Source organism: Herpailurus yagouaroundi, unplaced genomic scaffold (genome assembly GCF_014898765.1).
Source record: "Herpailurus yagouaroundi ecotype Mexico unplaced genomic scaffold, PumYag 100, whole genome shotgun sequence".
Taxonomy (NCBI): Eukaryota; Metazoa; Chordata; class Mammalia; order Carnivora; family Felidae; genus Herpailurus; species Herpailurus yagouaroundi.
This window is the reverse complement of record NW_024412391.1, coordinates 18,098,248-18,116,391: the sequence shown is the minus strand read 5'-3', so window position 1 is coordinate 18,116,391 and position 18,144 is coordinate 18,098,248. Positions and strand designations below refer to the sequence as shown.

Sequence of the window (18,144 nt, the reverse complement as noted above, 5' to 3'; positions counted from 1 at the left end):
CCAGGATAATCCAACATTTAAAGCATCACAAGTTGTTGGGATTTAAAAAAAAATAATGATAATTCCTGTGACTTTATTTTGGTGTAACTTCAAATTTATAGAAAAATTAGACAGTAATACAGAGATCTTCCATTTACTTGTCCCATTTGCTATCAGCGTATTTTTAGAATCAGAAGATTTTTGCCAGATTGCCTCTCCTATCTGTTAAACAGCATAAAATAATTGCTTCCATTCCATACAGAACACACTTTAAAAAAGAAAAAAAAAGCTTGTGTGTCACCTTATTTGCTCCCTTGCCACAACCATGGTATTGCCCCAGTTTGGAAGGTGGGCTGCGGCAATTGTAGATCCTGGCTTTCCCAGGGAAACTCTTGCTTTCAAGTGCTGTGGTCAAAGTTCAGGCCTAGTGTCAGGCCAGTGGATCTTTCTGGTTCAAAAGATATCCTTATAGCAGCTTTGGGCCCTGTCAGGCTCAGCTGTTTCCAGGGATGAGCGAACAGAAGGAGCACATCCGTCAGGTAGTTAGCCCTGTCTGTGCGCCACTGGGAGCCAGCACCCCCTCGTATCTCTGCATGCTTGCTGTCTTGAGCTTTTCGTGCTGCCCCTAGAAATGATAGGGGCTTTACAATCTGACTTCCTTTCTGATTTCTCTAAATAACGGATCAGATTAAAGCAAAATGATTCCTCCGTATATACCGCCAAGCGTGTTTGGGTTCGATTTTTTAAAGGTGCTCTTCAAATATCAGTGATTTCTTGATGAAGTTTGCATTTATCTGCATTCCAAGCTGCTGCGAGCTGCAGGACACCACAGAAAGGAATCTCAAGGCTGATGCTTCCCAACGTGCCCGCTCAAAAGCATGATAACTCCTATTCGAGGACCCTGTCTCATGTTTCATGGCACAACATTTTAAAGATCTCTTTTCTCTTCGCTTTCAACTTTGCACATTCTTATCATATTTGCTCTTCTGCATCCACTCTTCCGGAATTTTCACCAAAATGAAAGCCATGTTGGTATGTGTACTCGTCCTCGCTGATTGTGTCTCTTTCAATTGCACTAGGCTGTGGTTTTTTCATTCATTGGTGAATGGCCTTGATTTTTTAACAGCAAGAAGTGTCATAATAGTGATGCCAGTGTTAATAGCATTTGTTCATCGTAGTCAAGCATTTTGCCCCCGTTGGTTGCCATGATCCTGCAGGGGACTTCAGCGAGATTGTCACCTTTTGGTACAGCAGGACGTTATTTGGCTTAGGAGGGTTGAGATAGGAAGCCTAATTATATGGGAATAAAATAGGTGAAAGGTGAGATTGCAATACTTTAAAGGAAAGTTGATAATAGAAAGTTCACCAGACAGAGAATTGGAACACCTGGTTCTCATCCAGACTTTACTGCTCACTGGATTGCTTTTAACAGGGTTCACACAGGTGTCTGCCCCTACTTCTACGACTCCCATTGGCTCTACTTTTATAGGCTCTGTCCCACTGTTATTAACCCCAAGACATTGTCCCAGCTCTGTGGCCTTGGATTCTGTTAAATGATAGCTGACATTCTTTCAAGCCCTAAAACTTTCAAGGGCCCTTCTTTCAGGGGCCCTTATGAGCCCTTACTCTTACTCTTGCATTTTGAGGTTGAAATCAAGTCAGCTGGCCAGTAAATTGAGTTGACAAAGTTTTCACCTTGTTATAAATGTAATCTATGTGAGTAGGAGTTGACAACGTCGAAGACAGCCAGTGTCTTCTCTCAGTTCATCAGATAAACACTCTAACTGGATGACAGACCTCAGTTTTAAAGTATCCTGGGCTTAAAGGTGAGCTAGCCAAAGGCTAATGCTAATGCCATCGATCCAGTTCTCAGAAGAGCAATTAGGACCCTAATGAGATGAGGACCGAGGGTTTCTGGGATAGCACCAGAGAGAAGTTGAGAAGCTGCCTTACCAGCTTCCTTGAAGGCAAGCCGCTTGTTTGGGATGCACCCTTTGCTCACACATCTCCCCTGTATTCATGTAGGACGTAGGCCCCGACATGACCCAGCTGCCTTATATTTCTCGTTCTCTTCTTGGTGGGATTATACATTCACTGTGCCTGAGCATTGGCTTTATCTGGAATTTGTTTTTCTTCTTCACGTGCCCATTTTTTAAAGCTACAGATTTCAACACTTAAGCTGAGAAATACTTACGGGTAAAATTCCATTAGAATGCTGGTTCGCCCACTTCACACATGAGGTATATTAAGGGTTCACCTTTAGCAACAACCCAATTAGTAATTGCCAATACCGCTTATGTGCGGTGTGGGATTGTTAACAGTTGCTATGAGAACCTTCAGTTTTGCATTCCCTGACTCACTTTACATGAACAATGCAAATGTGAAGAGATTTGAAGTGGGGGGGGAGATGATAACACGCGGAGCTGGCAAATAAATGAAGCTGTTCTTTCTTGAATCATTTTGAGTGGTAAGTTCTCAGTGATCATTCAGTTCTTCCGCCTCCTGCCCTTGTGGTAGTTTGTTTTCCCTAAATCTTTAAGAAGGAAGTAAAATAGTTTGACCTTTATTTGCATTGAGCTTCAAAACAGTTCAAGTTCAATACTTAGCAGGAAGATTGCCTTTAATGAGCTACGTTTAGAGGAGGTGGATTTTAATCTCTTAATGTTTGGAAGGAGATGAGATGCCCGTACACAGTGAGAAAGTTTGCAGCCTTATCTATTATATTTGAAACTGAATCACTCTCCCAGCAGCATTTAAGAACAACAACAAAAAACTGCGTGGGTTTCTTTTTGTTGTTGTTGTTTTATTTTGGGGGGGCAAAAAAGCATCTCATCTATAGCATGTGCCTATGTGTGGAATCTTGAATTAAAAAAAAAAAACAAAAAAACCCACTCAAGTAGCTCAGAAGTCCTCTTTCCTTGTTTTGGACTTCATCTGAGAAAGAAATTCTGGTTCCAGACCAAGCTCCTTCTCTTCCTTCCCAGCTCCCTCCCCTCCTCAGGGTGAAGTGTGGGTTAGAGTCTCTAAAGAAGGAAAAGGTGCTTCCTCAGCCTTTGTCAGCGCTAATCGCCAGCTGTCTTTAGTGCTCTATCACTTTGTTTTTTCTTTCCCTTGTTATTTGGTGGGCCTGGTTTTATGCTGAATAGAAGAAGATAGAAGATAAAGAGTGCTTAGTTATCCCTCCTCCTTCCTCTCATTCCTTGTCCTCTCCTTGCACCTGAAAAAGGATTATAATGCTAGGGTGGACATTCTTGGTTTGCATTTTGGAGCAGGAGCTTTATAGGAGGGCCTGTAGTCAGCATCCAATGGGAACTGGCTGTACTGACCACTTGTTGGTGTGAGTAGTAATGTGCCCTCAGAGTCCCAGGATGGTTCCCTGGCACTTCCAGATATAGCTCGAAAGCTCATCAGTCCCAGTGAGTTCTAGCATAGAGCTTCTCAAATTTGTTCAGTAGGTCTGATGCAGGGCCAGAGAGTGTGCTTGTCTATCAAGGTTCCTGGTGATGTCATTGCTGCTAATTTGCAGACCACTATTGAATGGAAATGGTCTAGACTCTCTTCCTGTTTTGTTTTTCCTTGGACTTCGATATTAGGAAATATCAATTGCACACACAAAACCTTAGTGGCTAAGAGGTCAGGTTTTTAGAGCCAGTCCCCATCTAGTCTGAGTTTAGGCTCCCCACTTGCTAGATATTTGAAACTCTGTTTCCCCATTTAAGAAGTAGGGGATGAAATGGTGTTACTGTGTGATCAGCAAATCATTCGTGGTACTTCTTATCCAGGGACCAGCAAAACACTATGTGGCCATTTTGCACCCATACTTGATGCATGATTTGAATTCTGTTCACAGAAATGCCATCTGGGGCACCTTATCCTTGTGATATCTGAGGGCAGTCCTGTACTTGAACCAGGGCCATATTTGGCTTCCTCTCTCATCCATGAATGTAGAACTGTGTTCTTAATGTTATGTTCCTTTCCTCCTCTTCACATTAGTCCTTGTTTATTTTGCTGTTGGTGTTTAAAGTTTATTTATTTTGAGAGAGAGAGAACTCAAGCAGGGGATGGTGGGGAGAGCCCAAGCAGACTCTGTACTGTCAGTGCAGAACCCTAACTGTGAGATCATGACCTGAGCTGATACAAGAGTGGGAAGCTTAACCAACTGAGCTACCCAGCCCTTGCTTGTTAAGAGGTGTGGGGCCCTTAGTGCAGCATCCTCAGCTGGTCAGTCGTTGTGGCCTCATCTTCTGGAGCTGTAATGGATGTTTCCTGCCTTGATACCTATATTAAAATTCTCTTTGTGGAACAGCAAAATGGGGAAGTTAGCTCTCCATGAAAGATACCCAAGCATTGTTTTCAGTAGCAGTGGTAGTTGCCGATTGAATCTCAAATATGTAAGGTTATACACTCTCTAACAATAGAGGTTCTGTGTCTGCAAAGGAATTCTTTCTAGAGAATAACGTTGATTTATTCAGGACAGAATGTGATGGTTAAAAGTAGAAGATGGAAATGTGGGGCTGAAATGGTTGAAAGGCATGCCCAAGATCATAGGGCCTTTCACACATCCTGGTCCCTTCCTTAGTAGTGAGTGTAGGAACCTCAGCAAATGTCCTCAGGTGTCCTCTTGAATTATGGGGTGGCGGGGGACTTTTTCTAGGAGAAGATTCCTTGGTTCTTATTTGGGCCTGCATGTTGGAAAGTCCACATTTGCCACATTGAAGTGTAACTGACTTCTATTAGTCCTTCACTTCTCAGCTTCTCATTTTTTCCCAGAGAACTTTGCTGACTCCTGGACTAGAGTAAGCCATTCCTTCTTAGGTGTTCCTAAAGTTCCCTGTAGTTCCCTTCCTTATGTTTTTATGCAAGCCTTCTCTAATAGATGCTAAGCTTCCTGAGTCTTTGTGTTGCTTGTCTCTCTTGTGTTCCTGGTGGTTAACACTGTGGTGCCTGGCACATAGTAGGCACTCAATAAATATGTGTTGAGTCAAGTGGAAACTTCATCTACTTCTGGAGCCCTGCATTCTTCAGTGGAAAATAGAGAGCAAGAAAGTGATGCATATTCTTACATACAGTCTCATCATATAGCAGCTTTGATGCTCATTTCTGTTGGATATCATTTCCAAGATACTTGTGGAGTTTTGTTCGGTGGTTGTGTTTGTGGCACCAACGTGCATTTTTAATGCTCTTGGGAGCATATCCTGCCTCCAGGAACTGGGACTGTACATGAGTAAAAATCATCACTGATTTCCAAAGAGCAGGCATCAGCCACAGAGGGTGCAACATGATGGAGTAAGCTCAGGGAACAGGAGAAAGCAAACTTCACTTAGAAACTACTAGCTGTAGGCTAAAACCTCAGAACTCGTAGCTTTCCTGCATTTTTCAGACCCTATAGCCTTTGTGACCCCTGGAGATTCCTGAGCAGATCCATCAGGCGGGGAGGAAAGCAGCTCTGTTGGATTTTATCGCTTTTTGCTTTAGCTTTCCATGCTACACGACAACAACAACAATCCAGATTTTTTCTGAAGTTGCCTATCAAAATTGAAAGTGTCAGATACCCAATATTTTGAGGCCAGTAATTAACTAGAACATTTTTATTTATGTAGACGCCTGTAAAACATCTTTATCAATATAACCTTGACCTTTTTTCCTAGTATGGGTGATTGTAACGCAAATAAGAAGAGCATACAGTTAAAAGAGAAGAAAGCATCTGTGATTAAAGTGATTGACTTACTCAGCAGTTTCCACTCCCTCCGCTGTTCAGGGGCCATGTGCTAGAATGTTCTCTTCTTTCCCATTGAACTTTTCTTCCCTCCAACTTTACCACCCACGCAAACTTCTCATTCAGAGATTCCTCTTCCAATCTTTTGTAGTTTCAATCCCATTTCTTCTTTATTTACCTCAGTTACTTTTCTTTTTCCTGCCCCTAGTTTTTTTTCTCTCCCACTTGCTTCTAAGAAGGAAACCTTTCTTTTGCGTGGCTTGTGAACTAGTGCCTATGCGCTCAGTGCTTTTACATGGATTGTTCATTTAATCTCCCTTAACTTTGTCAGTCTGCCCTTTATTTAATTTACTGTCACAATGATAGTTTGGGGGATAGTAAAAGAAATCAAGGAAAAGTTTTATATGCTTTGAATCAAATGAAATTTTTTCCCTCATACCATCAGTGAATCCTTTTCACTTACATCTGAAGCTATTGGAAAGCAAGTCTTGTTAATTTTCATTTATTCAGAGGCTGCTTATCCAATTTGGCAATTATCACTTCCTTCTCTGCACTCTCCTGCTGCTACTCTTATCTTAGCCTTTTCACTGTTCCTCCTCCACCATAGGGAAGGAGAGGGGAAAGGAAAGAAAATTTAAACAGTAAATGTTGCTCCTTATTTTTAATTAGATTTTTCTGAGGCAATATGTAAAAACTGACAACAGTTAGGTTCAGGAAATTGGATTGACTTTCTCAGATTCCCTGTCTTATAAGTATCTATTGGTTTTGTGGGCAGACATGGATTGACTGATTGATGTAGACGAGAAGTTACAAGGGGCAACTAGAAGAGTGCCACCCGATGTAATGAACCTGGAGAACCTGTCTTCCTTCCTTCCTCCCTTCCCTCCCTTCCTCCCTCCCTCCCTCCCTCCCTTCCTCCCTTCTTTCCTTCCTTCACACAGGTATTTACTGAATGTGCACTGTGTTCCAGGGACACAGCAGTGAACAGGACAAAAGCCCACCTCCATGGCGCTGATGGTGGGTTTTTGTATGGCGTTGCAGTACTGACGATCTGACCTATGGAACTGCGTATCTTCCTTCCCGCCACAATGCAGCACACGATCCTCCTGAGAGCAGGAGCCTTTGTTATTACCTTCTCAAGTAAGATTGTCAGTCTTTCCTTCGTTTCTGCTGGATTTCTTCTGTGTGATTAAACAGTGGCGCTGCTGGATACTTGAAGCAAGGGTTGAGAGAGACCCTGGGGAGACTTATTTCTTCCTCTAATCTCTTATGTCTTCAATTTTGTCCCTCTTCCCCTGGAAGCTCAGTCTCCATCCATGTGACCACTCTCCAAGAGCGTTGTGTTTGTGTTGGCAGAAGTTAGGATCTGGAGAGCAATACTTCTTATGGATTAATTGCCAAAGTAATTATATTGTAAAATAATACGCGTGATTGATACTTAATATATCCCTCTCTAGGGAGCTGGAGAGCTTCACTGATTTGGAGAGATGAGCCAGTTGCTTGTTTAGGAGCAGAGCTTTGTGTGAAAAGCCAAATTAATAGCCTGGACGTGAAAGCGGGAGCAGATACTGGCAGATGGTTAGAGGTTAACCGCCTTCACCATAAAGGGTGTTGTACCAGGAAGGAGCCCACTGGTTACACTCAAGAAATGTCAATCTCTTGGGGGTGCCTGGGTGGCTGAGTCAGTTAAGCCTCCAGCTTCAACTCAGGTCATGATCTCACAGTTCGTGAGTTCGAGCCCCATGTCGGGCTCTATGCTGACAGCTCAGTGCCTGGAGCCTGCTTCAGATTCTGTGTCTCCCTCTCTCTCTGTTCCTCCCTCGTTCACACTCACGCTCTCTGTCTCTGTCTCCCAACAAAAACTGAATAAATGCTTAAAAAAGAAAAGAAAGAAATGTAAATCTCCAGGAGGTGATAAGAAGAGGTAGTTCTCTTGCCGAGAAGCGAGAAGCGAAGCAGCGTCTCTAGTATTTGCACTGGGGTTGCTTGATCCGGACTCCCCCCCCCGCCGGCCCTCCTGCTGCCACAGCTGGCACTGACTTGAAGGGTACTGGCTCCGAGCAGCAGCTCTGTAAAGTCTCTCTTCTTTCTTGTCGGGAAGAGCACATACAGCCTCTCGGTGTGGGCGACGTCCACATAACGAGAGCGCCTTATTTATTTTGGGCCCATGAGCTTGCGTAACGTGCCTATTTAACACCCTCCTAAAAGCGCTTTTCAGCACATGAGCAAGTAAGGAAGCCCACTAAATCCTGCCTCTTCTGGGCACAGTGGGCTGTTTAAGGTTGTTCCTGCCGCTGTGTATTTATGGACAGGGGCTGGAGTTATGACATTTATCTCTGTTGGTTGGGGCACTGATATATAACTGCCTGCGGCTCCCGTGGAGAGCGGCACCTTATCTTGAGAGGGAGCTGTAAGAGCACGCCCGTAACTCATCCTGCCATGCTCTGCGGCCATCAGTGTTGGAAACCACTTCACCCACCTGCTGGGGGCGGGGGGAGGGGCACACAGTCATACTTACAAGGGAGACTTTGGTGAAAAATTATCTAGGGTTTAAAAGCGCAAGAGAGGGAAACATTGCTCCAAATAAGCTCTCCTCAGGGTGGCCTGTTTTGACCTGCTTCCCGGCACGCTCTTCCTTCTCTGTGTTTAGCCATATAGATTTGGGTTGTTTTTAAAGAAAAGTGTGAGCGATTTCTTTTCTTTGCTGTGTTTTTGTTCTTAGGAAATACGTGGTAACTAATGAACATGTGGGAAATAGAAAAATTAAAAATGAACAAACACATAGTAAACACTGATATGGAGACATACCAGTCTCCAACATTTGCGTGTAAGTACTTTCCCATTGTGTTCTCAGCCTATTCCCTGCCTTCTCTGAGAGCCAAGAAAGACTTGGTTTGATCTCCAGATCTGATGCACAGGCCCTCAGTAGCTTGGATTAACTTGTCTGTTTCTGTGCCCTGAAAATATAGGATTGGTAAATTTAAAGATGATTAAAAACAGAAAACTGAATAGAGAATTGGATAGAAGCCAGGCTGAGTCCTGTTGTTATATTGTCCTTGGTCCTGGCCCTTGGGATTTGTGGTTGAGCAGAAATTTAGGGCTCCTTTTGAACTTTTGAGACCCAGCCTTTTAAGGACCAACAGCCACCCCATTTCTTGGACATATTATCAGGGATCCTTAGTGTATAGAATCAGTTTATTAAAATCTTCCTTCCAGACAGGATTCTAGTCTCTTGTGAGTCTTTCTGCTTCTGTTCTCATGACCCTCCTGATCTGCCTTCCTTGTACCAGCGAGGCCTTTCTAAAATGTACATCTGCTCCTGTCATTCCCCTGCTTGTGACTTCTCGGTAGTTTCTTTGCCTTCAAAATAAGGCATTTATGGCCGTCTGGGACCTGAGCCCTGCTCATCTTTAGAGCTTTGCCACCCTTCACCCCCACCAAACCTCTTCCTGAGCAGAGGCACTTGAAGTATCTAGAACCAGCCATGCCGACCTCGGCGCTGTGCACATTCTGCTCGCTCAGGTTGGAGTGTCTGGTCCCTTCTCTCCTTCCATCATCACCCCTTCACCCCCAGGAGTCTGGCTCAGGTGTGTGCTTTCCGGGAAACCTTAGTTTAACGTCCTGACTATCTGTGCACATGTCTGTCTGTTGCTCGAACCTGTATGTTCCTTGTTCATCTCTTCTGTATGAACATATGCCCAGCCCTTAGCCCAGTGCCTGGCCTGGAGGAGGAATAGGAGGAATGCGTCCCATGTATGCTGAATGAATGGAACAGTGCTCGATTTTCATATGGTAATCGCCTGCCAGGTCTCTGCTACCATTTGCTTCCTCTGGGGACTGTGGGTGCTCCATGAAATCCAGAGCCCAGGCACCCCACTTCTTTCAGTTTCTCCACTATGTGCAGTAAAACCGTGGAAGATATTTCAGATGGCATCCAAAGGAGTGACAAGTTTGTGTTGGCAAAGATAGCATACATGTGAATTCCGTTTAAATTGGTGAGGAAACGAGGCAAGGATGAGGTTACAGAATGGAAGTTCATGTGAGAAGACACAGTGAGGGAAAGCTCCGTGGAGCGCCTGGAGGCTCAGCAGAGACCTGAGGGCTGTTGCCTGGTCCACCAGTGATGATTACGGAGTTCGAAGGACAGAAACGAACCACAGTTGAGGGCAAATCAACTTGTCATCCTAGGCCTGGGCACTCCGGGTTTGGTGCTACATGTGTATGCACATGCACCCCTGCGTGTGTACAATTTTTGCTGTCTTCTCCCTGGAGTCCCCACCTCCCTTACTTTACCATATGTTACTCCTCATCTGTCACATTGTACAATTTGCTTGTTTATTATCTTTTTCCTCCATGAAAGCAGGAATTCCTTTCTCTCCATTCACCACCATAGAGGGAAACCTAGCACCTAGGACATCGCCTAGTCCATAGTGGGTCTTGAATCAATAGAAACCTTTTCCCTAAAAAAGGAAATGTAGGATAGGAGACCGTATAGAAAACAAGCATTTACCAGTCTGCTACTCATTGTTCTGTGGCCAGGGGAACTGGAGATAATGAAAATGCATGCTCCTGAAGTTCTGTTCCCAGCTCCCCAAGAAAATAAGTCTAAGTTCAGTTTTTCTTCAAAGTTGTCTTGCCATGTTAAACCCACCACTTCTGAGCCATGGGAATAGAGAGGCGACGGTGTTGGGACCACATCAGCACCGTGTTTGGAGCCAACGGTAATTCGATAACTAGTTTCCTCTCCTGCAGAGGTTCTCGGCGTCCTGTCTGGAACTTGCCCTGCTGGAAGCCCAGTCCTTCTCATGTGCTGTCCCTGTGCGGGTGGTGGCCAATTAAATGGCCATCTCATTGTGAAAATGCCTGTACGGAATTGAAACTCATTCCCTTATCTCGTCCTTCTGATGCCACACCTGCATCTTGTTGACTTAAAACAGAGACAGAGAATATGACCTCCTAAATTTTCTGTTTCTGGCCATTCATTGTGTTCCTTGGAAAGCTGTAGTTTCCATTCCTTTTGGTATGTACTTTTTAAACAGCAACAAAATTATGGGCTTGTCCTCGCTAGTCTTGGCTGTACGGTAGAGGTGGTGGGTCGTCGAGAGCAGGATTGCTCACGATTCTGAGAGTAAGAAGGGTGGGGTGAGAATAATGGCGGCAGGTCACTGTTGTGATCAGCGGCGTTTGGCTGCTGCTTCACCGGTGCAGGGCTCTGTGTTGAAGGCTAGGGGGCAGGAGGATGCATGGGGAACCATGTGGACCAGTAGGCCCCAGCTGAATCTACTTGAAGTCCAGTAGTACAAGGCCTGTCCATATTCAAGAGTCAGGTCACCTATGGGAAGCTTCCTCCCTGTCAAATAACCCGGTCCTTGCTGCAGAGGGGTTTAGGATAAAGTGGTTTTCTCTTCTGAATTACTTTAGTAGGCACTTACTTTTCCCCCAACATTGTTAAATGCTACATAAATAGTAGCTTATCTGATTTAATATGTATAATAACCCTATAATGCATTTCGACTTTTATCTCTTTCATAGGTAAAGAAACTGATACCAGTTGGCTGTGTAAATGGCACCCCTGGAATGAATTGGGGCCTTGCAGGCACAGCCATGCATGGGGGCCCTGAGAGGCACAACTAGGGCTAACCCTGAACTACTTTGAGTGTCAGAGTTGGCAGGCAGGTTACTGACAAGAGTCCTGTAAGACCAGAGTTCGGGTTCCTTCTGAACACGTCGTTTTAAAGAGACTATTTTATGTCATTTTCATCCATTCTTATGTATCCAGAGTGCTTGCTTCTTCTCTGTGGAACTGTGTCTGTTCCACTTTAAAACGGGCAAGTGGCCCTTTCCTGAAGCATCAGTCGCCTTTCATGCCTTCCCTCAGGTCTGTGCAGAATGCATAGGTGAGAGGGGTGCCGGGTGGCTCAGTCGGTGGAGCGTCCGACTTCGGCTCAGGTCATGATCTTGCAGCTTGTGAGTTCGAGCCCCACATCGGGCTCCGTGCTGACAGCTCGGAGCCTGGAGCCTGCTTTGGATTCTGTGTCTCCCTGTCTCTCTGCTCCTAACCCACTCGCATTCTGTCTCTGTTTCTCTCAAAAATAAATAAACATTAAAAAAAAAAAAAAAAAAAAGAATGCATAGGTGAGGAGCTGTGGGGAGAGTAAACTGTGGGTCCACATTCTGGAGGCATCAAGCATGAGTGCCAGACTAGAACCAGTGACTTCTTGGCCACCTGGTGTGTGTCTGCACACACAGGAAATGTGACTGCAGGTGTGAGTTGAGGGTAGAGGGATAGAGAGAGAGCACATAGCACGCTGGCATGTTCGCTGATTGCCACTGTTATTACAGATCTAAGGCAGTGTTGAATTAGCCAATTAATAAAAATGAATATGCCATTGGAAACTACGTTTGTGTGGGGCTTTTTGTTGTTGTTGGTAAATTGGCTAATTTAACACCATCCTAGAATGGTAGCGATTGTAATAGCAGCAGCCCACGAGTTCAGGAGAAGGTGGGGGTGATTCCCTCCAGAGCTTCCTCGGGCATTTCCACATGCCCTGTGCTCTTATTCTGTGAGGCAATGGGGTAAGCCGTATCTGCACATCAGCTGGCAGTGGCCTTTTGGACTCCACAGGATGCTGGCCAGACCTTCGTTGTCATGGGGGTGCCACTTAGGAGTTGTTCCCTTGGCACACTATGTTGCCATCGTTTTTATATACACATTCCTACACATATAGCTGTTAGTATATTTATTCATCCTGGATGCCATTCTAACAGTGACTCTCCATTTCACTCAAAGTAAAAACTAGAGTTTTTATTGTGGCCTCCAAGTATGGCCCATCTACCCCCCACCCCCACCCCCAGTGTATGTATTCCCAACATGTGCAATTATGCTTGGCATGTGACAGGTGCTTGGTAAATATTTGTTGAATGAACAAATTCTGACTAGCCACAGTGCTCCCCCATGATGGGGAGATCTAGAAAGCTGTGTTGGCAGTCATGTGGCGAGTGTAGATTTTCACTTCATCCTCAGTACTTTGCAAACACCAACCAACGGAAAAGTCCCTTCGTGTTCTGCCTCCCTCCCCCAACCCCTTCTTCCCCAGAATCCTGCCATCTATCCTCATCAGTTGGAGAGAGAGGTAGAAATAGACCTGCTTCTCATCAAGCTGCTGCCCATTTGTGCTCTGGAGCTGACTGGTGGGGAGATAAGGGCCAACAGTGCCTTTGTTTCTGTCACTTTCTCCTTTCCCAGTCCCACATGGCAGTATCTGGGCCAGTATTACAGCTGCTGGCTGAGACACCCTGTTTTTCTCACCTTTCTAGAATGGATCCTCATTACTGATTCCTAGCCATACAGGAGGCATAGACTTTACCTAAGACAGTTTACTGTGTGGGATCGCCTGGATAGGCATTACTGGTCTTTGTCACTAAATGCCATTAGCAGCTCCCCTCCTTCCAGCCATTGCAGCAACCAAAAATGTCCCCTACAGATTTTCAGACTCCCTTTGGAGCTGATACTGCTTCTAAGAACCACTAATCACGAGGTGAAGAAGAAAGAAAATATATCTACCTAGAAAATGAGGTGGGGTTACAGAAGTTTTGCTGAGCATCATACTTTTTTTTTTTTTTTTTTTTTTTGAGGCCCTGGCTGAGGTTAAATAAAGATGAATTAATAATGAAGTCAAATCAGCCTGGTTATAGGACTTATCCCATTCAGCTATGCTCTACAGCCCTAGGGGCATCACTTGCTGAGAAAATAGACATTAAATCTGTATTCACCATGATCCTTTTGTGTTGATCTGTGCAGCAAAATGGACCAGGTTGCCATCTATATTCACATCTTCTCGGAGTTATATTTTAGGAGGGAGATTAGGGCCAGACTCTGAGAGCCTTTAAAGGATTATATCAGATGCCGCAGTGTTACAGTGAAATTGGAACGAAGGCTCAACTTCTGAGAGGCTCGATACTAGGCTGCCAGTTGCCCACGAACATCCTGGAATGGAGTTTAGGGGAATCCCAAGAGGTGATAGTCCCGGGATGGACTTGGGGGCATAGAGAGGTCCTTGTCAGAGGTGCCTCAGTCAACTTCCCTTTTTTCTGTCCAGAGAAGCATTCATTAAATGCATCCTCATCCCTTCAAACCATGTAAACCCACACACACGTGGGCCCTCTCTAGGTTTCCCACAGTCAGAGCATTTTATCCAGATAGTTATTGGATATAACGAGAAATATATACTTAACCTGCTTTGCAGGATTAGGTAATTAAGGAGCGTGAAGTTTGAACGTATTACTGAATATACTTCTAAAATCTTGTTACAATCAGTGGCAGTTTTTTTCAGACACTAACTACAAATGGTGTTTACTTACAAATATTTTTTCTCTTTTTTACAAATGGAGCTACATGATGATGAGGTCTAGATTCAGGTATCTTCATTCTGAGCTGCATGAAAAGCAAGCTGAAGTAAGAAAATAGAAGAAAGTTTAGGATGATAACAAAATTAAATCCTTTGATTGCCACTGTAACAAACACGTGCAAAAAGTACTCGTTTTCAAGAAAGGAAAAAAAGCAAAACCTAAAACCAAAACAACCAAAGTTTAAATACCACTTTTGCCACGTGAAATTGTCTAATCAGCCTCATTTTCTTCTATTGACATCATCAGCTTCTGTTTGTTCTGATGCTTCATTTTTAGTATCTTTATGGGCTTATGAAAGCAGAAAGATTCCCTGGGTTGGAACAAGCTTCTCTACCATTTCCTGTGGGCCCATTCTCAACCAAAATAAATCAACACAAATGCCAGTGTCTGCTCTCTTGCCAGGCCTCTGAGACCTCCTTGGAAGAAAAAGGGTATATCTTATCAAGCTCGGTGAAATCAACAAGCAGATTTAACCCAGAATACCCTCCTGCAGCAACACTGTTCCCCTTTGGGGACAGCAGGGCATCATACCAGCACCACTGATAGCTGATTGGCCTGCTCGTTCTCAGCACATAACCTATGAGCTGCAGGGATCTGATCCTGTAAGCTTATTAAGATCATTTTGCATAACTTTTAGAAATTAAGAGAGTATAGAGGCGCCTGGGTGGCTCAGTTGGTTAAGCATCCGACTTTTGGTTCCAGCTCAGGTCATGATCTCACAGTTTGTGAGTTCAAGCCCTGCATCAGGGTCTGTGCTAACAGCAAGGATTCTCTTGGAATTCTCTCTCTCTCTCTCTCTCTCTCTCTCTCTCTCTCTCTCTTTCTCTGCCCCTCCCCCACTCACTGTCTCAAAATAAATTTAAAAAAAATTTTTTTAAAGAAATTAAGAGAGTATAAAGGTAGGATAACTACATTGTGCGTAACGTATTCCTTTTCTCATTGTGATTAAAAAGAAAAATAATTCCAGAGAGTTCTAATGTAAAGCCGTAGTACTTTTAACGTAAAGGAGTGTGATGGATTCTCCTACTACTTGGAATTGCTGTGCTAGGAGGAAGATGGGGAAAGGGAATGAATATAGTCAAATAAATTAAGCCTCGAAACCCAGATAGTGCTGTGTAAGCAAGCTGACTACAAATCAAACAGAGAAGTGTTTGCTGAAGAATATGTGATCTTAGTTGAGGCTGAACAAAACCAGCCTCTTTGTACATATGTGTATATTTCTCTTGACATGTGCAAAGTCTGCAGTCCCAGATCGCTTTGGCAAAAAGTATCCGCCATCCATGAAGAAGAAAACTGCAGAGCAGATTTCCCCGGATAGCAAAGAGTAATCTTTGTCAAATGTAGATAAGCCTGTTGGCAAAGAGTAGATTGGACTTTTTTTCTGTGTGGTTTCTCTGGCTTTAAGGATCCCCAGATTTCCTGTGCTTGTTTATTGTTTTTAATATGTGAGTTTTATTTCTTAACATTGTTCTGGCTAGCATATATCAACCTGAAAGATCAAGTCCTGGTATGGGTCACAGTGATCAAGCCCGGTGTGTTTGATCAGGCCCATCATGCAGGCAACTTCTGTCAGCCTTTCTGGAGAAAGTACTAAAAACCGTCCAGCTTCTCATTTTACAGAGGAGGAAACAGAGGCACAAAGAAATGGAATGTCATTGTCATGGTCACAAACTCTTTGTAATACAGTGGGGGTTTCATCCCATGGACTTGTAACTCTACAGCTTGCATTCTGCAATAACACATTTCCTAACTTAAAACCTTTTTTGAACAGATTGCTTCCAACTCAGAGCCAAAGCTACTTTAAGCAGCAGTTCAAATGATACTGTGATCTCTTGGAGTCTATAGAAAACTTGGGAGTAGAGCATATTTTCCTTCTTAGAACCTCAAGTCAAATCAACAATTACTTTATAGCTTATTCTGATGATTGCATTCTATTTGATCTATTTTTCTCTAAGTTGTTCAACAGCCTTAGGCCAAAATCATTATGTTCTGACCTGAACAAGGAGATTGGGGCAGCTGGATTTGAAACTGTGAAATGCAAAGCATGAATAGGGTACAGCAAGTCATTGTCTTGGGATGAGTGTAGATGGTGAGTGAGGGAGTACTGGTGGGTAAGACTGGAGCTGTGTATTTCTCAATGGGGGGGCCAGAGAGGCATCTTGGGTGGAATGTTTACTCCTTGTCTGGACTTGCCATGAATTGCAGGATGTTGAACATCTTATCCTCCCCCCAGAAATACCACAGCACCCTCTGCCAGCGCGAGCACTGAGCACATCAGTAGACCGAGCAGTCCCACAGCAAGAGCTCCCAGAGGATGTTGCATGGTCCCCAGTGAGAAATCTGTTGTTTGGTACCACGGGTGGAGAAGGCGAAAGGTAGAAACTGAGGGAACACTGCAAACTCACTGTCCTGATTCAGGACCTTGCAGTATCCTTTTCAGTAGGATCAGTGTTTACTGACCGTGACATCCAGAGAGCGCACCCCCATGCCACCCTGATGCCTCATGTACAAGTTAGTGGCAAGAATGGGAGTGATGAAAAAAATGTTTGCTGAAATCACGATGGGGAAAAAATCCGTAAGGAATGTAATTTCTGTTTTCATGTAACTATCACTTGTTGCTATCTGTGCTGTAGCTTTCTGGGAGCCTGAATAACGGCAGCTGGATTTACTCTCTTCCTGAATTCCCAGCTGTTGTCTGTTCTTCATGCTTCATAAACCTCAGTCAGAAACAAGTCCTGGCATCGAGGAGATGCAGGCCCTTTCTTCCCATGTAGCACCCTGCCCCTCCTGGCTGATCATTACTCCTGTCATGCTTGTCAGAGTCAACAGTATCCTCAAATTATGTTTATCTGCACTAAACATGCTTTTCCGTTAGATGCAGTTTAGTCTGCATTAACTAAATTTCCTAAAAATGTTTCTAAGAGGGCCAACAGGTATTTTGGGTGTTATTTGATCTCTGTCAGCAGTGTGGCTTCTTTTTTTTTTTAAGAGCACAAGTGGGGCAAGGGCAGAGAGAGAGAAAGAGAAAATCTCAAGCAGGCTCCACATTGGGTGTGGAGTCCAGTGCAGGACTCAGTCTCACAACCCTGAGATCACGTCCTGAGCCAAAGTCATTCAGTGGACTGACTGAGCCACCTAGGCAAGTATGGCTGTTTTTAAGCAGTGGTTTAGACCATGGTTAAATATGCTAAAATTTATCAAGACCATTATTCTCTAGAAGTATCCATTTGTGTAATAATACGTACTTTCTGGGTGTTTTCCCATTCTTCCCCATTCTTCCCGCTCCCCCCCCCCCAGATGTTTATCACAGTGCTGTGAGGCAGGGAGGGCAGTTGTCACTATGTAACAAGTGAAAAAAACATGGAGACTCAGAAAACTTGTTTCTTGGCCAAGGTCACACAGCTTAATTAAGGATGGAACTGGCACTTACTCCTCCACTATTTCCTCCCTCTCCTTTTCAGAGACTGAGGGAGGAGACCAATTTGATTTGTCCTCTTTGGATGTCAGAACAATGTTTCTTTTTTTAAAAGAATATTTTAAGCTTTTCAATTCCGATCTTCCATTGAGACAAGTTCTTTATTCTGCTGCCAACGAATTGTGACCTCCTGTCAATCAAATATATCTGTCCCTCTTTAACCCACTCTACTTGTGGTTTTGAAAGTTGTCTCAGTAACAGAGACCTGCAGTGCGTGTTGCCTGATGTATGTATGTAATGTGGGGAAAAGCCATTTCCATAGGAGTAGGAAGTTAACACATTTTGGAAACTGCGGATGAATTCTAAAACAAGGCCCCTTTCTACTCTTTCAGCCTCCTTTGGATTTCTCTGCAGAGGTTTGATAATTAGACGTTGACACAGGGAAGTTTAAGTTATGATAATGGTTCTCAAATAGATCATAATTTTAATTAAAAAGAAATCTGAGGGGCGCCTGGGTGGCGCAGTCGGTTAAGCGTCTGACTTCAGCCAGGTCACGATCTCGCGGTCCGTGAGTTCGAGCCCCGCGTCAGGCTCTGGGCTGATGGCTCAGAGCCTGGAATGTTGC

At 44.1% G+C, this 18,144-nt stretch overlaps 1 protein-coding gene and 1 long non-coding RNA gene across 2 annotated transcripts in view; one reads left to right on the top strand and one right to left on the bottom strand.

Moving 5' to 3' along the window:
• Positions 1-18,144, top strand: part of SND1 (staphylococcal nuclease and tudor domain containing 1) — a 426,272-nt gene that overhangs the window by 291,421 nt on the left and 116,707 nt on the right. The gene's annotated exons all lie outside the window — the stretch shown is intronic.
• Positions 59-14,149, bottom strand: LOC121028384 (uncharacterized). Its single transcript, XR_005789203.1, has 2 exons — positions 14,057-14,149; positions 59-1,269 (listed from the first exon to the last, which is right to left on the bottom strand). It is a non-coding gene; the product is annotated as an uncharacterized LOC121028384 (long non-coding RNA).